The following is a 24,547-nucleotide window of genomic DNA, read 5'->3' as shown; positions in this document are numbered from 1 at the left end:
CTCAGAGACTTTTCTTCCTGAGGCCCCGCCCCCAGTTACGTACAAGTGTACGTCACTCCCAGGCCCAAGAACTTGGGAAGGGGCCGGGCGGCCGAAAGAGTTGGGAGGCGGAGTTGGCCATTGAGCATGCACACGGACCCCGCCGCCGCGCTAAGTGCGGCGGCAAAGAGCAGTGGCGCACCTCCCCTTCCAGAAGAAAGTAGGAGAGCCGGTTTGAGGCAAAATACTGAGGAAGCGCTTTTGTCCTACTTCCGCTTTTTTCTTTATCTCAAAGGAAGTTCCGGTTGTGGCACCTCTTACGCCACACCTTGTGTTGGGAAATGGGAGTGCAAAGTAACCTTCAGAGTCCGGAGGCGTCTCTCATCTGCTCTCCTTGGGGTAGGTTGGTGGGTAGAGAAGGCCGCCGTTGGAACGCGGCCTTCGACAGTCTTAGGTAGGACTCTGTCAAAGTCAAAGCGCCCTCTGCGGCGGAGGGGAGGACTCCATCTTCAAGCCCACCGCCTTGTTTTTTTCGTTCCGCCTCGTCGCACCGTTTTCTAAACCACTCCTGTCCTTAGGTCAGACTGAGGAGCCTACGGCACTTAAGCCTTTCAATCCCCAACCCATTCTAAGCACATGTCTTGAGCTGGATGCAAGAGACACTGAGGTAGAGGACATGCTCCTAGGTACGTTCAGACCAGCCGGTAAGTGACAGGATGAAATGAAGCTAGCGAATCATCAGGACCCCTCAGTTGCATGGGCACCTGGGAGAGCAAGGAGTTGCTGAGAGTTACGGTGGCTTCCAGTTGTGGAGGGGAAGCCAGCTGTCAATGGGGAAGCAACTCTTTGTAATGAGCATTTCTGATAAATCGCTTAGAGCTATCTCAGAAGACAGGGAATCTGAATCGCCAAGTCTCCAGTAATTTGATGTGATGTATTATTCTAAGTATTTACTTTGTAAATACTTAAGCATTGTATAAGCTTCAACCCCACAAAACCTGAATCCAGTACAAGAGTAGCTAGACAGGTAAATGGGGTCCCAGTACCTGGTGGCAAGTTTGGTCCACACATAATGGGGGAGCGGAGGGGAAAGGGCAGAGAAAATTTTTTGTTTAAGTTTTTCTAGTCTTGCCATAAAATATGAATTTTATTTCACACCTGCTGCCTAAGAAGGCACCTCAGTCTCCAGGAGCAATGCCCAAAGCCCACGTTGGGTGCCTTTAAACTTGCTAATCACCACACGGTTCTCACGTTTTGGCTAAATCAAACCTGTTTTTGTCTTCAAAAACAAGTACTGAGTGCTCCCTGAGGCTGTAATGGGAGGCGTGGAGGCAGGAAGAAAAAGCCTTTGAAAAAAAAGAGAACAAGGACAAACAGATGCTTGTACACCAATATTCCCAGCATTATTCACAATAGCCAAAAGGTGGAAACAACCCAAATGTCCGCTGATGCATGAATGTGTTTTTAAGATGTGGTATATACCTATGATGGGATATTATGCAGCCTAAAAAGGAGCAAAATCCTAACACGATGCAACATGAATGAACCTTGAAAACATCATGCTAAGTCGAAGAAGCTAGACACAAAAAAACAAATATTGACATTCCATTTACACAAGGCGCCTAGAATAGGCAAATTCATAGAAACAAAATAGAATAGTGGTCACTAGGGGCTGGCTGGTAGGAGGGATTGGAGAGTTACTGTTTAATGGGTACAGAGTTTCAGTCTGGGATGATGAAAAAGTTCTAGAGTTGGATAGTGGTGATGGTTGCACAACAATGTGAATGTACATAATACCACTGATTTGTACACTTTAAAATGGTTAAAATGGTAAGTTTCCTTATGTATATTTTACCACAATTTAAAAGTAAAGAAAAATAAGAAAAATTGTACTTGACCTTCCTTCCTCTATCTCCTGTTTTTCTCCCACCTAGGAGGATGTCAATAACACCAAAGATGTTACTGGCTTTACCTATGACAGAGTCCTGTCTCCATCTGTCTACTCTGGGTTATTAAGCACTGGGCAAACAAGCCAGTCTGTAAACAGATAGGGTAGGGGGTCCATGGAGAAAGAGAACCAGGCATGGCTTTCTTGACGTAAGAGAAGCCATATTTGGCCGAAGCCATTTTTTGATCTAAGCCTGACCACAATGCTTGCCGTTGAACAGGTCTCAGTAATTAATCATCATAAGGGAAGTGAGGGAATGCAGGAACAAAGGAAAAGCAGTCAAGAAACAGTAGTTCAGCAATGAAACAGAGTCCTAGTTCCTCCTCAAGGGATGTACGTAATATGATACACATCTTCAAGTTCTACAGGAGCTAAGGCCCCCACCCAGATGGAGGATGGAATGATGTTGATGTTTTCTGACCCTTGTAGCTTTAATCACCTAAAGCTTTGTCCCAGTTCAATGTTAAAATCTCCTCAGCTCAAGCCCCTTCATGAATATGCATATACCACACAAGGCCTTTCATGGGTATGCACGTACTCTTGGCTTAAAACTTCCCCAGTTTTGCTGTTCAGGGAGACACTGCTTTGGGAAATATCCCCAGTGTTCTCCTTTCTAACTGCAAGTAATAAATCCTCCCTTCTCCCGATCTTTGGCTTGGTTGTGTCTTTTGGCTCAACACCCACCAAGAGGGGAACCCAGTTTTTGGGTAACAAGCCTGACCTAGGCTGAAGTGCCTAAACTACCTAAAAGATAACTATGTCTGGGTTGTGGACTCTGTCTCTGCCTTCCATCTTGTGGGAGGCATCCCCAGCCTTTAGCTAAACTGGCAAAAAACATCCCTATCTTTTTGTGTTCCAACTTCATACCTACCAGCCTTATTTGCCTTGGCACTGCTTTCAGTTTAAAATACCATTGGTTCTATCAATCTTTTGAACAATTTGTCCTTCTCAAAATAAAGTATAACATCAGTCACAGAGAGCACTCATCCTGCTAAAAATAGTGTCCTTGATCATCAAACTTATAGCTCAAGAGGCTATTCTGGGATATTTAAATAAATGAAGTCAGAAAAGGTTATTTAAGAATTCCAAAGAATCTAAAGGAACAAGTTTCCAAGAATCGATTGTGAAGCAGTAAAGTTGCCAGAATATTTAATGTTAAAGGCACTATGGGTGTAGCACAAGTTCTTTTTATTTAGCAGAGCATCTTGAGTATTTTAGAAGCAAGTTGTTAAATGCCTTGCTCTGATACAATGATTAAATTTAGTTCTAAGCAATTAGCAAAGTTTTTGTTTGTTTGTTTTCAGTATACAGTGTTCATAGCCTGCCTACCAAGAGACAAAAGTTTCTCAGTCAGTTGGGAATTCATAATCTTCCCTGCCAGGTGGCCAGTGGAATCCTGTGCTATATTCTGGAGCAGGTTCTGGAATCATTTGCTTCACAAGTAAGCTACAAACTCAGATAATGGTATTTTCTGGCTTCCCTGATATCACAGTGAGTGGACCAATGCCCTTAGCTGAACCAGCGCTCCTTGCTTAAACTCTAAAACTCTAACAACTCAATAATAATGGTAATTACTTCATCTCTAGCTCCTACAGTATGTGCCAGACATTGTGCTGAGTGATTTGGATATCATAATCCATTTAATCCTCACAGCAAACCCATTAGGTGGGTGTTATTTTCCAATTTTGAAGATGAAAAAACAGACCTGATGAGGTTAAAGAGCTTGTCCAAGGTTATATAACTTTTAAAACTCCGATTTCAAAGTGGCCTCCTACAACTACACCACTGCTTTCTTTAAGCTCATGTTCCTTGTAAAGGCTCTGTAGAGTAAATATGGGAAACAAAAGAATAAGAGAAATTAATTCAACTAGTCATTCACTGTAGACCTTTTGGAATACTTTCCTTACTTTCAGTGTTTTTGTTATGTATATATGATGGTTGAATTTGGTTGTGCCTTTTTTATTAGGTTAAAACAGCCTTTCCCAAACTGTGTTCTATGAGATATGAATAGGTTAATAATGTCATTTTAAAGACTCTGAGAAGTCTAAAGAAAACCTGTTTAAATGTTGTTTAATTATAAGTACAAGTATAACAAGCATAAATATAAGGAGTAGTAGGGCACAATTTAGTCTCCTGGTTTTTTCCCTCAAGCATTTTTCTAATCTTAACACTCTTCTGATACAGAAACTACCATTACAGTTCACTCCTAACTCCAAATTCGCTGAAATCCTAGTGTCCTTCCTCACACTATTATACTGTCTGCTTACATAGTAGCACTATGATCTCATTCTGAGGTCCTTTCCCAAAGCCTCACTCTTTTGCCTTTATTGGGGCTGATTACACTTATATATCCTGCAGTATCATCGGTATCCCAAATCTTTCCCTCTTTATCATCTTAAAATGCTGGGTGAACTTTGCAAAGATTTCTCCAGGCCACACAGACTGATACCATCAGGAAATTTTAACCCCTTCATCTAGGTCTCTTGATCACTGATAATTTTCCTGACCTGATTCATAGCCTCCTTACCTATAAGCTCCACCCTCTCCTCAGCCAGCCCCAGACTCAGCCTTCTTCCACCTCTAGCAGCTGACATTCCAACTCCACCCCCAAAGTCCAGCCTCTTGGTCTGGTCTGCTGAGACCAGAAACATGACTCTCACCTGCTCAGACTCTCACCTGCTCAGCCCGGTTTTGCTTGGCTTGTCCTGTTCCTGAGTACAGAGGGACCCCCCCAAGGAGCTATCCTGCCATCTCATGTCTGCAAATTACAAAACTCTTTTACCATCTTTTGTTTAAAGTGTCAAATTTATCAGGACTCAGTGTATCCTGTGCTGGTTTCCCTTCAGCTAAATACAGCTTCTTTGTCTCGGGACAGAATGCTCTTTGCTTCTTGCTCTAAGACTCAAGGACAATGATTTTAAAAAGCCCTGTGGCCTCCGATAATAATTCACTTTTCAGGTTTCCTGATTAAAGAGGAATCTGGAGTATGAATATGTATAATTTGATAAAGAATCAGTGTTACTATGAACAGTGTTACTATGAACAATTTCATGTGGCATTCTGCCCAGGCATGGCTTCACAACCACAGGAGGACCATTTATTTTCTTGTGGACATGTAGTTAATGTTCAAACGCAAAGTGAGTTCAAAATCTAAATATATCACAGACGATTACAGTTTGACACTGGAACGCCAGCAGTGCAAGCCCTAACTCAGAGGAGAGTGACTAACATGTTTTCCTGGCAGTGGCACAGGAATCCATCCCCATGGCCAAAGGCAGCAGCAACAGCTACAGCAGGCTGAAACAACAGAGGGGATGACTTGAGCTCACTGGAAGCATCAGAGTTTCTCTTCCAGACAAGACAAAGACAAGCCTGAAAAAGGTAGCCGGAAGAAACTTCCACTACGGAGATACTGTGAAACAAAAAGCATGATAAGAACTTTATGTATTCTTGAAATGCTTTGAAAGAATAAGGTACTCAGCAAAGAGTAGAAATGAGGTTAATAAGTCATCTTCAGAAATGGATGACTGGCCCTTTAAGAATACTATTTAGTCTATTAAATATGGCTATATTTTGTGCCATTTCCACTGAAGGCAAAAGTTATTTTTGAAAAGAGCAATGAAAATATCCCAGATGAATATCCTTACTTGATTCAGTAGTTTGTGCCAGTGAACAGAGCTTGGGATATCCTTTTTTATTCCAATAGTACTAGCACTTGTTATGAGAAGTCAGGAAAGCGTAGTATATTCTTCTTTGGCATGTCATCTTACCCCTAAATGAGATGAGATCCAGGGCCCCAAGAAGGCCCCATCACACTAAAAGATCTCTTCCAGTCATTTAGAATGTCAGTAGAGTGACAAAAATGCCTCCATCAGGGCTTCTCTCTTATGTTCTTTCTTAGGGCTTCTTCTCTAAAAGTAAAATCCCCTTCTAAAGCAGAGAGGACACAGTGACAATCTGGCATCTCCATGTAAACGAACAGAAAGTAAAACTACGTGATTGAGAGGAAGTTCATGAATGAGCTCCTCACTCCCCCCCCCCGCCCCCCACCTCTCAATCACACACGCATAGCACTCAGCCTTTACTTTCAGATCCCTTAGGTGGGTGCCTTTCTCTAGAATTTTCAGTGGAATTTCCTAAAGCACTGCAATATTTGAGAGTTGCTGGTGCTTGTGAAGCAAGGCTGGGCACTTGCCCTGACTGTGAGAAGTAGCTCTCTTTGACTAAAGGCGTGGTTGCTGGTAGCAGAGACATTCTGTTCCCTCTGTAAGAGGCAACACAGTGTAATGAAGCAGTAGTAATTACAGCTATGATACTGGTACCAGAAAAGACAAGGACAAACAGAAATAAAATTCCAGAAACATATCCAAATATGAGAATTCAGTATATGATACTTGGCATTTCACACTAGTGAGGGAGAGGTGGTGTTGGGACATTAGCTAACCATTTGGGAAAAAAATTTTAGGTCCCTACCTCAAACAGTATGCAAGAATATGTTCCTGATAAGTCAAATACTTAAAGGTTTACAAATTAAGTTTCAAAAATAAAAACATATAATTACCAGAAAATAAAGGTGAGGGCTTCCCTGGTGGCGCAGTGGTTGAGAGTCCGCCTGCCAATGCAGGGGACACGGATTCGTGACCCGGTCCGGGAAGATCTCACGTGCCGCGGAGCAGCTGGGCCCGTGAGCCATGGCCGCTGAGCCTGCGCGTCCGGAGCCTGTGCTCCGCAACGGGAGAGGCCACAACAGTGAGAGGCCCACGTACCGCAAAAAAAAATAAAAATTAAAATTAAAAATAAAGGTGAATATATACATTATATATATTTATGCAAACACACACACATAATGATCTTTTGTAAGGACAACAACAAAAGACAAAAACAGTAAAAGCAAAGATAGAAAAATGAATGCAGAAAAGACCATAAACAAAATGAAAAGCAATAAATACAAAGTTCAAAAAGATTACCGCCAGACTCTGTAAAATTAGCTGTTAACTTGTAGAAGATTGATATCACAAATGGTGTTTGTTTGGGAGAGATGCAAATGATTTCTGTCTGGTAGAAAAGATACTCCCAAAGATTATGCTTTTATTGCCCTGTAGAACAATAACAGGTTTTGTATTTAACATCGCAATCTAATTTCAGCCTTCTTTCTTTCACTTCAGGATCTTGAGTTCTCCATTGAATCAGCTTTACTCTCCTGCTGGTCTCCTCACTGAGGTAAGTAAATCACTGACATAGCCTCACTATATATATTTGTATGTTTTTAACTTTTTAAAAATTATATACTTTGTTCTGAAAAAGTTAAACATAGAATTACCATATGATACAGCAATTCCATTCCTAGGTATAAACCTGAAAGAATTGTAAACAAAGACTCAAATAGATACACATACACCAATGTTTACAGCAGCATTATTCACAATAGCCAAAGTGTGGAAACAAGCTAAGTGTGCACCAACAGATGAATGGATAAACAATGTGTGGTATACACATGCAATGGAATATTATTCAGCCATAAAAAGGGATGAAATTCTGATATATGGTACAATATGAATAAACCTTGAGAGCATTAACCTAATTGAAATAAGCCAGGCACAAAAGGACAAATGTATGATTCCTCATATATGAGGTACCTAGAATAAGCAAATTCATAGAACATAGAATGGAGATTACCATAGGCTGTGGGAAAGGGTGAATCAGAGTTATTTTTTAATGGGTACACAGTTTGGGGTTTTTTTTGGGAGGTGTAGGTTTTTGTTGTTGTTTTTGTTTGTTTTCGGCCATGCCGGTGAGGCTTGCTTGATCTTTTTTTTTTAATGAATGAATTAATTAATTTATTAATTTATTTATTTTTGGCCGTGTTGGGTCTTCATTGCTGCGTGGGGGCTTTCTCTAGTTGTGGTGAGCGGTGGCTACTCTTCCTTGTGGTGCACAGGCTTCGCATTGCGGTGGCTTCTCTTGTTGCGGAGCACGGGCTCTAGGCACGTGGGCTTCAGTAGTTGTAGCATGTGGGCTCAGCAGTTGTGGCTCACGGGCTCTAGAGCACAGACTCTAGAGCACAGGCTTAGTTGCTCCACAGCATGTGGGATCTTCCTGGACCAGGGCTCGAACCCGTGTCCCCTGCATTGGCAGGTGGATTCTTAAGCACTGTGCCACCAGGGAAGTCCTGGCTTTCTGGATCTTAATTCCCTGATCAGGGATTGAACCTGTGCCCTTGGCAGTGAAAGCACCGAGTTCTAACCACTGGACTGCCAGGGAATTCCCAGGTACACAGTTTCTATTAGGGGTGATAAAAAATGTTCTGGAAATGGATAGTGGTAATGATTGCCTGACATTGTGAATATACTTAATGCCATTCAATTGTACACTTTAAAATGGTTAAAATGATGAATTTTATGTTTGTATACTTTCCCACAATAAAAAATTTATTCTTTGACAACAACTTGGGAAGAAATATCCTTAAGATATGTGACATCAGGGACTTCCCTGGTGGTCCAGTGGGTAAGACTCTGCGCTCCCAATGCAGGGGGCCCAGGTTCAAACCCTGGTTGGGGAACTAGATTCCACATGCATGCTGCAACTAAGAATCCCGCATGCTGCAACTATGAGCCTGCATGCCACAACTAAAAGATCCTGCATGCCACACTAAATATCCCGCATGCCGCAACTAAGATTCAGTGCAGTCAAAATAAATATTTTTTTTTAAAAAAAGGTATGTGACATCAAATATTCTTTATATATACATACTTGTCGTAAGTCAATCATAAAAAATGGACCAAAGATTAAAAGACAAAGTTCACTAAATAATAAGAAGGTCCCACAAGCCACATGGTGCAGCCAAAAAATAAAATAAAATAATAAAATGGTTTAAAAGAAAGAATAAGTACAAATGACAAATAAACATAAAATGTTCAACTTCACCTGGGATTTTTTAAAATGTTAATTAAAACAACAGTGAAATTCTATTCTTTATAGCATATTGGAAAAACGATATTATATAAAACAAACTGCAATACACCTTACTGGCAAAGGTATCAGGGAAAATATGATCTGGTTCTGTCATTCTAGAGAGCATTTTGGGAAAAGTGTGCATACTCTGTGACAAGAGTTCTACTTCAAGGAATATATCCTTACAAAATGATGGGCAAGCATGCTTCCCCTGTGTATACAAGAGGGGTAGTATAGGAGACTACTTAACCCTACAGCCTGGGCTTGAATACCAGTTCCAAGTGGCTTATAGTCTACAAGCCTCAGTTTCCTCACCTACAAAATGGGGGAAATAATAGGACCTACCTACCAATCAATAGGATTGATGTGACACATAAATAAGACAGTTATTATAAAATGTACATTACCTGACACAGAGCAAATGCTCAAGAAATATTAGAGGTGGTCGTTACTGTTGCTGCTCTAATAGGATATTGTGTGAGATATTTCCCAGTTGTCCCAGAATTGGTGATTAGGGCCCACAGGTGGGAACAAAGAAGTGAAAACTAACCTACACCCTTAAGAAAATTGCCAGTAATTGGAGCCAGGCAACTCCCCAAGAGACTAGGCAGAAACAGGCTAGACATTACCAGCCTCCTCCCTACTCCAACCACCTCACCCTTCCAGGTCTCTGTAGAAGTGAGGAGGAGTGAAGGGCACTTGGTGATTTGCTTTGTGGGGAGTGCAGAATTACTTCATGTTGAGAAGGGATTTTCTCTTCCCAGTAGGAGAGGGGCAGAAGGTGCTATCTCTCCAGGGAAAACAAATGAGAAGGGAGGCTCTTGTAAAGACTGGAGAGAGGTACATAGGGAGGGGAGACCTCCATTCCATGCCTTACTTAGTTGGCCATTTGCTGAGGCAGCATGCTAGCCAGTTTCCCCCTTTGAACAAAGGAGGGGCAAATATGAACAAAAGAAAAGAAAACTGAAGACAGCAAGCTATATGAAGGGATCAAGAGAGGAAAGTAATATGGTGTGACAAGGAAATAAGTATTCCCCCTGGATCTACCGCACATTAGAAGAGGTGGCTGAACTTGAACTGTTTCACCAGACCCTACCCAAGAAGCTGCTGGCTGGTAGAGACCCTTGCAACAGGAGGCAGCAGTTGAGAAGGAATGGTCAAGCTGGAGCTGGGGTCCCCTCATCGGGGAACTATGGAGTAGGAGGCCCAGAGGGGCCCTCCAAGGACATCTATCCTGGACATGTGCCACACAGTGGGTATTAGCACAGAGACCCATCAGCATAGACTAGAGAAACAGGGACAGTCAACAGAGAACCTTACAGACACACTCAGGCAAGTATAAAACCTTTTGATTCCAGATTTCTATTATTTGAAGCTAAAGGTATCTTAATATACTTCTTTCTCTGTAGACCCAATTTCTCTCTCTTCATGTACTGGCTGCCTGTCAGCTCCGAATGTACATGTTTCAAGTGAGCCCTATGCAGGGATGAAAACTGAAGACCTTCAGTTCTATTATAAAATTCCCAGGTAAGGGACCCTAATTGGTCCAGCTTGGATCAGTCAAGCTGGTTCAGTCAGGTATACCTGGGAATACAGGGTCACTAATCCCAGTTTTAGAAGACTGTCATCATGAGCTGGAAAGGCACCCCACAAGATGTCTCACAGTGTTGATGCAGTGGAAGAAGATGTTGTCCCAGAATCCTAGAGCACTGAGGAATCCAGATAGTCCTGGGTGGGCTTTGAAATAAACATTATATATATAGGGGAGGGCATTTACTATACTTCACTTTCCAGAGAGCTTCACAAGGCAATGTGTAGGGACTGTGGGAGTTTGGAAGGGCAGAGGGAACTGGATCTGCGAGTAATGAGAGAGGTCATTGCTTGCCACACACAGAGAGAGTAGTCGTGTCATCTACAATGTGACCACCCTTTACAGCAGCCCATAAATCTTCAGTAAAATCATGAGCCGCTTGGTGTGATGGGATTTCTGGTGGGCACATGAAAGGGGAATGCAACTTCATAGCCAGGTGTGACCTGGGGCAGGAACCTAAGAGGAATTAAACCACTAAAAGAGTAGAGTAGTCTTTGAATTACCCCAGACCCTGGATATCGAAGCCAGGTTTACCCAATTCTCTAAGTGCACTGAAGCCTCTAGGTGACACCTGGGTTACGATTTTAATGGCAGGGAAAAAGAAGGAAACCACAAAAGATTTCACCAATAGCAGCCTGATTAAATAACCTGTGATTAAATTAAATCTAGCTAACTATCAATACAAGTTAGAATCCTGATCCTTCACAGGATGGGGCTTCTGTGCTTTATCTGCAGTTGGCCTGGTGAAATGGAGCAGTAAGGAATTTCAAAACTCTTAGATGTTCTTTAGACTCTAAGACTTCTAGTCTATATTTGCTTCTTTGGAATCAAATTTCCCTGGAACTTTATTACAGTGGGCTATTTTCTTACCATACTGATTCATATACCTTCAAGCCTTAAAGCTCTTAGATGGTGGGAGCAGGGATTTCTGTGACCTCTGGCCCACATTAAGGCAAATTTGGCTTTAAGGGAGAATGGGAGAAGTGGCAAGTACTTTGAAAAAAGTTGTCGAAAACAGAATGAAGGGACTGCCCTGGTGGCACAGTGGTTAATAATCTGCCTGCCAATGCAGGGGATGTGGGTTCGATCCCTAGTGCAGGAAGATCCCACGGAGCAACTAACCCCAAGCTCCACAATTACTGAAGCCCACGAGCCACAACTACTGAAACCTGTGAGCCTAGAGCCCATGCTCCGCAACAAGAGAAGCCACAGCAATGAGAAGCCCGTGCACCACAGCAAAGAGCAGCCCCCACTCGCTGCAACTAGAGAAAGCCCTCGCTCAGCAATGAAGACCCAACGCAGCCAAAAATAATTAATTTTTTTAAAAAAAAAGAAAATCAGAGATATAATTTTAAAACAACCCCACTTTCTAAATAAGTATCTTCATGTAAAAATTCTTGGGATTAAAATTCACTTTGAGGGAGTTCCCCGGAGGCCTAGTGGTTAGGATTTCAGGCTTTCACTGCTGTTGCCCGGGTTCAATCCCTGGTCGGGGAACTGAGATCCCACAAGCTGCGTAGTGCAGCCAAAAAGGAAAAAAAAATTCACTTTGAGGATTTATCAATGATAAAAAGCCCTTCATATGGATGCTAACCAGACTTACTGGGGTGATCATTTAGCACTATATAAAAATATAAATCATTATGTTGTACACCTGAAAGTAATATGTTATATGTCAGTTATACCTCCCAAAAAAAGCCCTTCATGACATCTATTTTTAAATGGATTCATGAAACTTCACTGAAGAAAATGGAAAAGAAACAGAATAGTTAGTTTTTTTGTTTGTTTGACCACGACATGTACCTTGCAGGATCTCAGTTCCCCAGCCAGGGATTGAACCCAGGCCATGGCAGTGAAAGTGCTGAATCCTAACCACTAGACCACAGGGAACTCCCAACAGTTAGTATTTTTAAAATGCAGAGACAGGGCATAAATGTTTTGTCACAAAAATAATCCTGGTTCAACATGTAACGAATGGAAAGGTATAATACCTAAAATGGAGAAGACTTTAAAATGCTGGTAATACTTGGAAATTTGAAGCAACTCTTAACAATGTCTGGAGTTGATTCAAATTTTCCAAATTCTCAAAAGATTGCTAAAAACCAGATTGTGCAAAAAGAAATCTTTATAGCAAATTTACCCATAGCAAGTACAAGTAAAAGATCTGTTGACAACTCCAGAGCCGTCTTGAACTTGAACTGGTGCAATACAAAGTGCTTCTCACAAAAAATGTAAGTGCTCTTAGGATGTACCTGCTTTTTTTTTTTAGAAAGAGGCCATCTTGCCACTCTTATTCATAAAAAAAGTGTAATTACTATTTTCTTTTTTGCTTTAGACACCACATAAACTGAATCTTGATTTAGTATTTTTCTGATTAGCATTCTAATGAAAAATGATTTAGAGGTATTTATTTTTAAGTATTTTGGCCAGTTTGGGTTTTTTCACTAGTAGCACTAGTAACCTGGAAAAAAATTTGAAAAGCTTTTATCAGTTTTATCTATCACAGAAAGGAGTGTTTGGTATGGTAAAATATTACTCATTTCATATTTTTTAAACCTTAAGATATACATTCATAGACAATACTAAATTTTTACAAATGTTTAATCTATATACACATAAGGACCTAAAAGTAAATTCTGTGTTTTTCCATATTTTTTACATTTACCAGAAGTAAAACTTTTCTTTAAAAGTCAAAAACTTAAGAAATAATTGTGTCTAGAAATAATTGTGCCACAACTAAGAGTTTGCATGCCACATCAACTAAATCCCACATGCTGCAGCTAAGACCCGACACAGCTAAATAAATAAATAAATAAAATTCTCCAGAAACATTGTCCATGATATTTTAAAATGTGTTAGAATTAGTTAAGTTTCAGTTGTGGGACTTCCCTGGTGGTGCAGTGGTTAAGAATCTGCCTGCCAGGGGCTTCCCTGGTGGCGCATTGGTTGAGAGTTCACCTGCCGATGCAGGGGACAAGGGTTCGTGCCCCAGTCCGGGAAGATTCCACATGCCGCGGAGCAGCTAAGCCCGTGTGCCACAACTACTGAGACTGTGCTCTAGAGCTCACGAGCCGCAATTACTAAAGCCCTTGGGCCCGCGCACCGCAGCGAAGACCCAACACAGCCAAAAATAAATAAATAAATTTATTTTTTTTTAAAAATAAAACCTCAAACATCTCTATCTGTAGATAGTGGAAAGTAATATGCATTGTTTTCTCAATCTCTGTTTTAAGTTTTTCCATAATGAAAATGGATCATTTGTGTTTTAATAAAGGCAGGAGGGGTGTGGTTTCAAGACTGGAGCTCAAACCGGGATAAAGTCATTTTTGCCTCAGGACCCACATCGCAGAAAAGGTACATTAGAAGGGGTGAGCAATCAGAGACATTCAATGAATGAGGGTATGTCTGGAAGAAGTATTAGATCATCATTCCAAATTTCACATGAACTTTAATAAATCAACCATCATATATCTGACCTTGCAATTAAAATGTTTGGATTTAGAGCACACAGGCTTCGCATTGCGGTGGCTTCTCTTGTTGCGGAGCACGGGCTCTAGGCACGTGGGCTTCAGTAGTTGTAGCATGTGGGCTCAGCAGTTGTGGCTCACGGGCTCTAGAGCACAGACTCTAGAGCACAGGCTTAGTTGCTCCACAGCATGTGGGATCTTCCTGGACCAGGGCTCGAACCCGTGTCCCCTGCATTGGCAGGTGGATTCTTAAGCACTGTGCCACCAGGGAAGTCCTGGCTTTCTGGATCTTAATTCCCTGATCAGGGATTGAACCTGTGCCCTTGGCAGTGAAAGCACCGAGTTCTAACCACTGGACTGCCAGGGAATTCCCAGGTACACAGTTTCTATTAGGGGTGATAAAAAATGTTCTGGAAATGGATAGTGGTAATGATTGCCTGACATTGTGAATATACTTAATGCCATTCAATTGTACACTTTAAAATGGTTAAAATGATGAATTTTATGTTTGTATACTTTCCCACAATAAAAAATTTATTCTTTGACAACAACTTGGGAAGAAATATCCTTAAGATATGTGACATCAGGGACTTCCCTGGTGGTCCAGTGGGTAAGACTCTGCGCTCCCAATGCAGGGGGCCCAGGTTCAAACCCTGGTTGGGGAACTAGATTCCACATGCATGCTGCAACTAAGAATCCCGCATGCTGCAACTATGAGCCTGCATGCCACAACTAAAAGATCCTGCATGCCACATTAAATATCCCGCATGCCGCACTAAATATCCCGCATGCCGCAACTAAGATTCAGTGCAGTCAAAATAAATATTTTTTTTTAAAAAAAGGTATGTGACATCAAATATTCTTTATATATACATACTTGTCGTAAGTCAATCATAAAAAATGGACCAAAGATTAAAAGACAAAGTTCACTAAATAATAAGAAGGTCCCACAAGCCACATGGTGCAGCCAAAAAATAAAATAAAATAATAAAATGGTTTAAAAGAAAGAATAAGTACAAATGACAAATAAACATAAAATGTTCAACTTCACCTGGGATTTTTTAAAATGTTAATTAAAACAACAGTGAAATTCTATTCTTTATAGCATATTGGAAAAACGATATTATATAAAACAAACTGCAATACACCTTACTGGCAAAGGTATCAGGGAAAATATGATCTGGTTCTGTCATTCTAGAGAGCATTTTGGGAAAAGTGTGCATACTCTGTGACAAGAGTTCTACTTCAAGGAATATATCCTTACAAAATGATGGGCAAGCATGCTTCCCCTGTGTATACAAGAGGGGTAGTATAGGAGACTACTTAACCCTACAGCCTGGGCTTGAATACCAGTTCCAAGTGGCTTATAGTCTACAAGCCTCAGTTTCCTCACCTACAAAATGGGGGAAATAATAGGACCTACCTACCAATCAATAGGATTGATGTGACACATAAATAAGACAGTTATTATAAAATGTACATTACCTGACACAGAGCAAATGCTCAAGAAATATTAGAGGTGGTCGTTACTGTTGCTGCTCTAATAGGATATTGTGTGAGATATTTCCCAGTTGTCCCAGAATTGGTGATTAGGGCCCACAGGTGGGAACAAAGAAGTGAAAACTAACCTACACCCTTAAGAAAATTGCCAGTAATTGGAGCCAGGCAACTCCCCAAGAGACTAGGCAGAAACAGGCTAGACATTACCAGCCTCCTCCCTACTCCAACCACCTCACCCTTCCAGGTCTCTGTAGAAGTGAGGAGGAGTGAAGGGCACTTGGTGATTTGCTTTGTGGGGAGTGCAGAATTACTTCATGTTGAGAAGGGATTTTCTCTTCCCAGTAGGAGAGGGGCAGAAGGTGCTATCTCTCCAGGGAAAACAAATGAGAAGGGAGGCTCTTGTAAAGACTGGAGAGAGGTACATAGGGAGGGGAGACCTCCATTCCATGCCTTACTTAGTTGGCCATTTGCTGAGGCAGCATGCTAGCCAGTTTCCCCCTTTGAACAAAGGAGGGGCAAATATGAACAAAAGAAAAGAAAACTGAAGACAGCAAGCTATATGAAGGGATCAAGAGAGGAAAGTAATATGGTGTGACAAGGAAATAAGTATTCCCCCTGGATCTACCGCACATTAGAAGAGGTGGCTGAACTTGAACTGTTTCACCAGACCCTACCCAAGAAGCTGCTGGCTGGTAGAGACCCTTGCAACAGGAGGCAGCAGTTGAGAAGGAATGGTCAAGCTGGAGCTGGGATCCCCTCATCGGGGAACTATGGAGTAGGAGGCTCAGAGGGGCCCTCCAAGGACATCTATCCTGGACATGTGCCACACAGTGGGTATTAGCACAGAGACCCATCAGCATAGACTAGAGAAACAGGGACAGTCAACAGAGAACCTTACAGACACACTCAGGCAAGTATAAAACCTTTTGATTCCAGATTTCTATTATTTGAAGCTAAAGGTATCTTAATATACTTCTTTCTCTGTAGACCCAATTTCTCTCTCTTCATGTACTGGCTGCCTGTCAGCTCCGAATGTACATGTTTCAAGTGAGCCCTATGCAGGGATGAAAACTGAAGACCTTCAGTTCTATTATAAAATTCCCAGGTAAGGGACCCTAATTGGTCCAGCTTGGATCAGTCAAGCTGGTTCAGTCAGGTATACCTGGGAATACAGGGTCACTAATCCCAGTTTTAGAAGACTGTCATCATGAGCTGGAAAGGCACCCCACAAGATGTCTCACAGTGTTGATGCAGTGGAAGAAGATGTTGTCCCAGAATCCTAGAGCACTGAGGAATCCAGATAGTCCTGGGTGGGCTTTGAAATAAACATTATATATATAGGGGAGGGCATTTACTATACTTCACTTTCCAGAGAGCTTCACAAGGCAATGTGTAGGGACTGTGGGAGTTTGGAAGGGCAGAGGGAACTGGATCTGCGAGTAATGAGAGAGGTCATTGCTTGCCACACACAGAGAGAGTAGTCGTGTCATCTACAATGTGACCACCCTTTACAGCAGCCCATAAATCTTCAGTAAAATCATGAGCCGCTTGGTGTGATGGGATTTCTGGTGGGCACATGAAAGGGGAATGCAACTTCATAGCCAGGTGTGACCTGGGGCAGGAACCTAAGAGGAATTAAACCACTAAAAGAGTAGAGTAGTCTTTGAATTACCCCAGACCCTGGATATCGAAGCCAGGTTTACCCAATTCTCTAAGTGCACTGAAGCCTCTAGGTGACACCTGGGTTACGATTTTAATGGCAGGGAAAAAGAAGGAAACCACAAAAGATTTCACCAATAGCAGCCTGATTAAATAACCTGTGATTAAATTAAATCTAGCTAACTATCAATACAAGTTAGAATCCTGATCCTTCACAGGATGGGGCTTCTGTGCTTTATCTGCAGTTGGCCTGGTGAAATGGAGCAGTAAGGAATTTCAAAACTCTTAGATGTTCTTTAGACTCTAAGACTTCTAGTCTATATTTGCTTCTTTGGAATCAAATTTCCCTGGAACTTTATTACAGTGGGCTATTTTCTTACCATACTGATTCATATACCTTCAAGCCTTAAAGCTCTTAGATGGTGGGAGCAGGGATTTCTGTGACCTCTGGCCCACATTAAGGCAAATTTGGCTTTAAGGGAGAATGGGAGAAGTGGCAAGTACTTTGAAAAAAGTTGTCGAAAACAGAATGAAGGGACTGCCCTGGTGGCACAGTGGTTAATAATCTGCCTGCCAATGCAGGGGATGTGGGTTCGATCCCTAGTGCAGGAAGATCCCACGGAGCAACTAACCCCAAGCTCCACAATTACTGAAGCCCACGAGCCACAACTACTGAAACCTGTGAGCCTAGAGCCCATGCTCCGCAACAAGAGAAGCCACAGCAATGAGAAGCCCGTGCACCACAGCAAAGAGCAGCCCCCACTCGCTGCAACTAGAGAAAGCCCTCGCTCAGCAATGAAGACCCAACGCAGCCAAAAATAATTAATTTTTTTTAAAAAAAAGAAAATCAGAGATATAATTTTAAAACAACCCCACTTTCTAAATAAGTATCTTCATGTAAAAATTCTTGGGATTAAAATTCACTTTGAGGGAGTTCCCCGGAGGCCTAGTGGTTAGGATTTCAGGCTTTCACTGCTGTTGCCCGGGTTCAATCCCTGGTCGGGGAACTGAGATCCCACAAGCTGCGTAGTGCAGCCAAAAAGGAAAAAAAAATTCACTTTGAGGATTTATCAATGATAAAAAGCCCTTCATATGGATGCTAACCAGACTTACTGGGGTGATCATTTAGCACTATATAAAAATATAAATCATTATGTTGTACACCTGAAAGTAATATGTTATATGTCAGTTATACCTCCCAAAAAAAGCCCTTCATGACATCTATTTTTAAATGGATTCATGAAACTTCACTGAAGAAAATGGAAAAGAAACAGAATAGTTAGTTTTTTTGTTTGTTTGACCACGACATGTACCTTGCAGGATCTCAGTTCCCCAGCCAGGGATTGAACCCAGGCCATGGCAGTGAAAGTGCTGAATCCTAACCACTAGACCACAGGGAACTCCCAACAGTTAGTATTTTTAAAATGCAGAGACAGGGCATAAATGTTTTGTCACAAAAATAATCCTGGTTCAACATGTAACGAATGGAAAGGTATAATACCTAAAATGGAGAAGACTTTAAAATGCTGGTAATACTTGGAAATTTGAAGCAACTCTTAACAATGTCTGGAGTTGATTCAAATTTTCCAAATTCTCAAAAGATTGCTAAAAACCAGATTGTGCAAAAAGAAATCTTTATAGCAAATTTACCCATAGCAAGTACAAGTAAAAGATCTGTTGACAACTCCAGAGCCGTCTTGAACTTGAACTGGTGCAATACAAAGTGCTTCTCACAAAAAATGTAAGTGCTCTTAGGATGTACCTGCTTTTTTTTTTTAGAAAGAGGCCATCTTGCCACTCTTATTCATAAAAAAAGTGTAATTACTATTTTCTTTTTTGCTTTAGACACCACATAAACTGAATCTTGATTTAGTATTTTTCTGATTAGCATTCTAATGAAAAATGATTTAGAGGTATTTATTTTTAAGTATTTTGGCCAGTTTGGGTTTTTTCACTAGTAGCACTAGTAACCTGGAAAAAAATTTGAAAAGCTTTTATCAGTTTTATCTATCACAGAAAGGAGTGTTTGGTATGGTAAAATATTACTCATTTCATATTTTTTAAACCTTAAGATATACATTCATAGACAATACTAAATTTTTACAAATGTTTAATCTATATACACATAAGGACCTAAAAGTAAATTCTGTGTTTTTCCATATTTTTTACATTTACCAGAAGTAAAACTTTTCTTTAAAAGTCAAAAACTTAAGAAATAATTGTGTCTAGAAATAATTGTGCCACAACTAAGAGTTTGCATGCCACATCAACTAAATCCCACATGCTGCAGCTAAGACCCGACACAGCTAAATAAATAAATAAATAAAATTCTCCAGAAACATTGTCCATGATATTTTAAAATGTGTTAGAATTAGTTAAGTTTCAGTTGTGGGACTTCCCTGGTGGTGCAGTGGTTAAGAATCTGCCTGCCAGGGGCTTCCCTGGTGGCGCATTGGTTGAGAGTTCACCTGCCGATGCAGGGGACAAGGGTTCGTGCCCCAGTCCGGGAAGATTCCACATGCCGCGGAGCAGCTAAGCCCGTGTGCCACAACTACTGAGACTGTGCTCTAGAGCTCACGAGCCGCAATTACTAAAGCCCTTGGGCCCGCGCACCGCAGCGAAGACCCAACACAGCCAAAAATAAATAAATAAATTTATTTTTTTTTAAAAATAAAACCTCAAACATCTCTATCTGTAGATAGTGGAAAGTAATATGCATTGTTTTCTCAATCTCTGTTTTAAGTTTTTCCATAATGAAAATGGATCATTTGTGTTTTAATAAAGGCAGGAGGGGTGTGGTTTCAAGACTGGAGCTCAAACCGGGATAAAGTCATTTTTGCCTCAGGACCCACATCGCAGAAAAGGTACATTAGAAGGGGTGAGCAATCAGAGACATTCAATGAATGAGGGTATGTCTGGAAGAAGTATTAGATCATCATTCCAAATTTCACATGAACTTTAATAAATCAACCATCATATATCTGACCTTGCAATTAAAATGTTTGGATTTAGAGCACAGAAGTTTATCATCCTCACCAGAAAAGGGAGAGAGAAAGAGAGCTGAGATGGGTATTTTCATTTCAGCTAGTTTCCTTTGTTTTTGCTATATGACATTTCTATTTTTAAAAAATATTTATTTTTGCTGTACTGGGTCTTAGTTGTAGCACACAGGATCTTTTAATTGTGACATGTGAACTCTTAGCTGTGGCATGCATGCAGGATCTAGTTCCCCGACCAGGGGTCGAACCCGGGCCGCCTGCATTGGGAGCACGGAGTCTTACCCACTGGACCACCAGGGAAGTGCCTATATGACATTTCTAAATGTTTAGCCACCTCTAGGCCTTTGTAAAACACTGTTACCTCTCCCACTGTTGTCTACTTGTGAAAAATTTTACATGGAAAGATCTTATGAAGAGGTCCTGTTATGGGATATAATGTACAGCTTTTGTTTTTTCTGCTCAGCATTAATTCCTTAAAGTATACCTCTGATCTTCTTCATTCTGGTGGCTTGCTAACTGTGGGATCCCACCCCCCACCAGAGGGATGGGCACATCTCACTAAGAAGCCAAGCAAACTCCTACAAGGGAACTTCACTGTTGAGATGAGGCACACAGGTACCACAGGGGGTTGGACCTGATCATCTGCTGGCAATTACCTAAAGAGGTAGCACACAAGTTCCTATGACTAAGAGCTGGACTTTTCTTGTTCAAGGCCTTCTCAAGGCTGTACTTCCTCCTTCTAAATTATGAGCCAACCAATAAACTACCAATAAATTCTTTGTTTATTTAGCCAAAGTTTTGTTTTGTGTTTCTTGCGATTGAATCCTAAAAGATATAAGGGAATTCGTTCTATATTATCTCAAAATACAGTCATCCCTCAGTATCCTCAGGGGATTGGTTCCAGGACACTTCCCAACGCCCCCAAAAAATCCGTGGATGCTCAAGTTCCTTATACAAACCAGTGCAGTATTTGCATAAAACCTACACATATCCTCCTGTGTACTTTAAATCATTTCTAGATTACTTGTAATACCTAACACAATGTAAATGCTATATAAATAGATGTAAATACTATGTAAACAGTTGCCAGTGCAAATTCAAGTTTTGCTTTTTGGAACTTTCTGGAATTTTTTTCCCAAATATTTTCATTCTGTGGTTGATTGAATCCATAGATACCCAACCTGCAGATAAGGAGGGCTGACTATAAACAAAACTGGCTAGAGGGGAAGGAGAGTTGTGTAATGGAAAAAGCTCAGGGCAGTGGGCCTTGGATAAATCACTTAACAAAGAGGCCTGAGTCTCAGTCCCTTAATTTGTAAAACAGGGATCCTCTGGGGGCAAGGCACGGAAACTTGACTTGAACCATCTTAATCACAAAAGAGATTTACTGAAGGAAGGCTGTGATAACCCAAAGAATCAAAGGAAAAGGCAATCAAGTCTAGGTAGGTCTTTTTCTGTCTCTCTTCTCTACTTCTCTCAGCATGTCAACTTCCGTTTCTCCTAAACCAGCAATCCTGGACTCACAAGCACACAGCTTTATATCACAGCAAGGCATGTCATCAAGGCCCAAGGACCCAAGCAGCTGTGTCTGAAGATGAGAGAATACAATACAATTTTTGAGTATTTAGTTTTCAAGCCCCCTTGGAAAGTGGAAATAATTGAGGAAGGCAGCTCTTAGCCCACTCCAGGGAGCTTTAGGCACCACTCTCACCCACAAGCCCAGAGGTGGATGGAAGGGCCTTCCTTTTTTCATTTGGAGAACCAGAGCCTCACATCCACAGAGGCCCAAATGGCTTTCCACCAGTCACTTGCATGGCCGCTCCTCTTTACAAAACAAATGGTCTCCCTGCTCTGAACCTCTCCCTTACTTAGCCAAGTTAGTCAAATTCTCTTTTCCTACTGGAAGAAGAAGAGCTCTTTTTGTGGTACGCAAAGGCATACGAAGGAAGAACCCACATTTGGTTTTGCACCAGAGTCCAATTTTACAGCACTTTTTCCTGAATAGTTGGCAATAACTAGTTGTAAAACATAATGAAAGGGCAAAAACCTTAAAAGTTGGTGGATCCGTTCTCTCCCCTCTTCTGATCCTGATGGAGCTAGTCTCCATTGTGGTTAGTCTCACAGTCTTATGAAAACACATTCACCAACTTCTGGTGCAGGATTGTAACAGGGAAGAACTAAATCGGACTCCATATTGGATCTGTTTCTTTGACTTTAACCTTTGCTCTCTGTTGCTTTTGTTATTATAATCATACATAATGACCTGCCACAGGGAACTCTGCCCCTCTGCCTGAATGTTAAAGTGCCTTTGTTCAGGTCACAGAGAGACAATCTGACCCTGCCCACCTGTGAATGGCTGCAGAAAAGAAGAAATTAACACATCCCCTTCCCGATGCTGGCCAAGCCAGATAAAACTAATGGCCATTTTACTTTACTTCCTCACCTTCTCCCCACTCTGTTCTATAAAAGAAAGTGGCATCCAGACCCCGATAAGATGGTTTTTGGGGGACCCTAGTCCGCAGTCTTCTTGGTCTGCCGGCTTTCTGAATACAGTCGCTGTTCCCTGCCTCAACACCTCATCTCCCGATTTATTGGCATGCCGTGCAGTGAGCAGAGTGAGCTTGGACTCGGTAACAGGGTCAGCTACATAATATATAGGGCCCAGTACAAAATTAAAATGTGATACTCCCTGTTCAAAAGTTATTAAGAATTTCAAGACCGCAATAGCAAAGCATTAAGCCAAGTGTGGGACTTTTCTAAGCACAGGTCCCTGTGGAGTATATCATTTCCCTGTTCATGAGGTGGCAAACTATGTTCTGTGCTCAGCTCTCTAACCACAGATGTTCATGAACCGGTCAGGGTCAGGGCAGGAAACAACCATGCTGACCAAAAGCAACCCAGTTCAGAGAGATGCAAATCTCCCTCCAGCGCATCCATCCTTTTACATCCACCTTTCCCCCACATCTTTTTTTTTTTTTAGTCAAAAGTTCATAGCTTTATTTATAACAACCAACAACTGGGCATCTCTATGGCACATCAACAAGTTAATGGATAAGCAAGTTGTCGAATAGCAATAAAGTTGAGTACAAGTTAGCATTAAGAATTAAACTATCTATAATTGTAGTAACTTGGGTGGATCTCAATATGATTGAGTGAAAAAAGCATTGTTAAAAAGAACACTGTATTATTCCATTCATATAAATTTTAACCCATTGCAAAGTATCTACAGTGACAAAAAGCTGATCAGTGGTTTCTGAAGGATGGTGACAGAGGGGTGGTAATCAGGAATTACAGTGTTGCATTAAGAAACTTTTGGTGGTGATAGATATGTTCATGATCATGATTGTGGTGATGATTTCAGCCTTATAAAAAGCTTATAATATATAACATATTTTATAAATATCAAATCTCATCTTCATACATTATAAATATATGCAAGTTATTGTATATCAGACCTCAATAAAGCTTTAAAAGAGTGTATTGTCCCAAAATGAATATATCATGGAAAATAAATACCACATAATAAAATGTGCCTTTTGTCTATGTCTCCAACTGTTTTCTAACATTGAGTTATGAAATAAATCCAACTTTGTTTCACAGCAACATAATGTCAATTAAAATCATTAGCTGAGGGCTTCCCTGGTGGCGCAGTGGTTGAGAATCTGCCTGCCGATGCAGGAGACACAGGTTCGTGCCCCGGTCCGGGAAGATCCCACATGCCGCGGAGCAGCTGGCCCTGTGAGCTATGGCCGCTGAGCCTGCGCATCCGGAGCCTGTGCTCCGCAACGGGAGAGGCCACAACAGTGAGAGGCCCGCATACCGGGGGGAAAAAAAAAATCATTAGCTGAGGTAAGGTTTAATTCTCAAAACCAGTCTTTCAATTTCAGTTTCTTTTTCTTTTTTTGTATTTTAATTTTTTTTTATTGGGGTATCGTTGTTTTACAATGTTGTGTTAGTTTCTACTGTTCAGCGGTGTGAAGTAGAGTTCCCTGTGCTATACAGCAGGTTCTTATTAGTTATCTGTTTTATACATATTAGTGTATATGTGTCAATCCCAATCTCCCAATTCATCCCACCCCCCCTTTCCCCCACATCTTACATAACTATAAGACACTTGGTGGAAGCTTTCCTAGGGTAAAAGAATAGTCTGCCTAAGTCTTAGTAAAGTGTTCATTTTTTCCTTTTTTTAAATTGACATATAGTTGATATACAATATTATATGTTACAGGTGTACAGTATAGTGATTCACAAATTTTAAAGGTTATATTCCATTATACTTATTATAAAGTATTTGCTATATTCCTCCTGTTGTACAATATATCCTTTTTTTTTTTTTTTGGCAGCGTTGTGTCTTCGTTGCTGCACGGGGGCTTTCTCTAGTTGTGGCGAGTGGGGGCTACTCTTCGTTGTGGTGCACGGGCTTCTCATTGTGGTGGCTTCTGTTGTTGTGGAG

General features: G+C 41.2%; 1 long non-coding RNA gene across 2 annotated transcripts; it reads left to right on the top strand.

Moving 5' to 3' along the window:
* Nucleotides 1-43: 43 nt before the first annotated feature.
* On the top strand, nucleotides 44-13,968 carry LOC114486764 (uncharacterized). Of its 2 annotated transcripts, none has more exons than XR_003681042.1 (3): nucleotides 44-683; nucleotides 7,093-7,147; nucleotides 13,744-13,968. It is a non-coding gene; the product is annotated as an uncharacterized lncRNA (long non-coding RNA). The 2 variants fall into 2 exon arrangements; XR_003681043.1 differs by lacking the exon at nucleotides 44-683 and adding an exon at nucleotides 4,829-5,308.
* Nucleotides 13,969-24,547: the final 10,579 nt, after the last annotated feature.

The sequence above is a fragment of the Physeter macrocephalus genome, chromosome 8 (genome assembly GCF_002837175.3).
Source record: "Physeter macrocephalus isolate SW-GA chromosome 8, ASM283717v5, whole genome shotgun sequence".
NCBI lineage: Eukaryota > Metazoa > Chordata > Mammalia > Artiodactyla > Physeteridae > Physeter > Physeter macrocephalus.
The sequence above is the reverse complement of the archived record's forward strand: the minus strand, read 5'-3'. Positions and strand labels throughout refer to the sequence as shown.